Raw genomic sequence first — 831 nt, forward strand, 5'->3', positions numbered from 1 at the left:
GCTCTCTCTCTCTCTCTGTATATTCTTGTGTTTTAATTAATTAATTAATTGTTTTATTTCACAAAATAAAACCCTTTGCAATTACGCAAATTACACAAAACATAAAACTTAACAATTGCATTCATTATTAACAATTGCATTCAATAAAGTATGAAAAGAAATTAAATTCAGGAAGTAATAACCATTAAAAAGAAAATAAATAGTTGAGTGATAATAGACAATAGACGAAAAACAAATAATAAACTGCCAATAATGTCACATCTCTTACAACTCCAAACCTCTGTTTTTGTTTTTTTTGTTGCAAAAAGTGCTAGTCAATACAATAGTGCAAAATGCTAGTCAATACTGTAATCCAAAGTTTCTCTCTATGTGCATTCTCATTCTCATTGAAAGTTCAGTGCAATACTTTTGGGCCAAATGAGAATTTTAGGGTGTTAACTCTTATCTCTTGTCATGTGTATATATCCCTTTGTTCAAAGCCAGCTGACAGTGTAGAGCTGTACAGTATTGAGGACGTTGAGCTTTCTTCTCTGTAGTGCCGGGCCAGTGCTGTCTTAATACCAGCACTCAATCAATAACAGTGGGGAGACACGACAAGGGCGACAAGATATTATCTGGCTCACAATCTGGGCTTCTGATTAAGCCTTCATCCCCACTCTGTCACACTGCAATGTGATTAATTTAATGCCATTATGTTCTAATGACAGCCTGTCTGAAGGCATACTCAAAGGCCCTGCCTTAGTCTGTCTGTCTGAGCCAGTTCATTCACACACACACACACACACACACACACACACACACACACACACACACACACACACACACACACAC

The 831-nt window shown here is 36.6% G+C and overlaps 1 protein-coding gene across 16 annotated transcripts in view; it reads right to left on the reverse strand.

The window, feature by feature from the left end:
- LOC107690382 (myocyte-specific enhancer factor 2A-like) overlaps positions 1 to 831 on the reverse strand; it is a 113986-nt gene that overhangs the window by 6734 nt on the left and 106421 nt on the right. The window lies entirely within an intron of this gene.

Source organism: Sinocyclocheilus anshuiensis, unplaced genomic scaffold (genome assembly GCF_001515605.1).
Source record: "Sinocyclocheilus anshuiensis isolate Anshui unplaced genomic scaffold, SAMN03320099.WGS_v1.1 scaffold609, whole genome shotgun sequence".
In the NCBI taxonomy this organism is placed as follows: Eukaryota; Metazoa; Chordata; class Actinopteri; order Cypriniformes; family Cyprinidae; genus Sinocyclocheilus; species Sinocyclocheilus anshuiensis.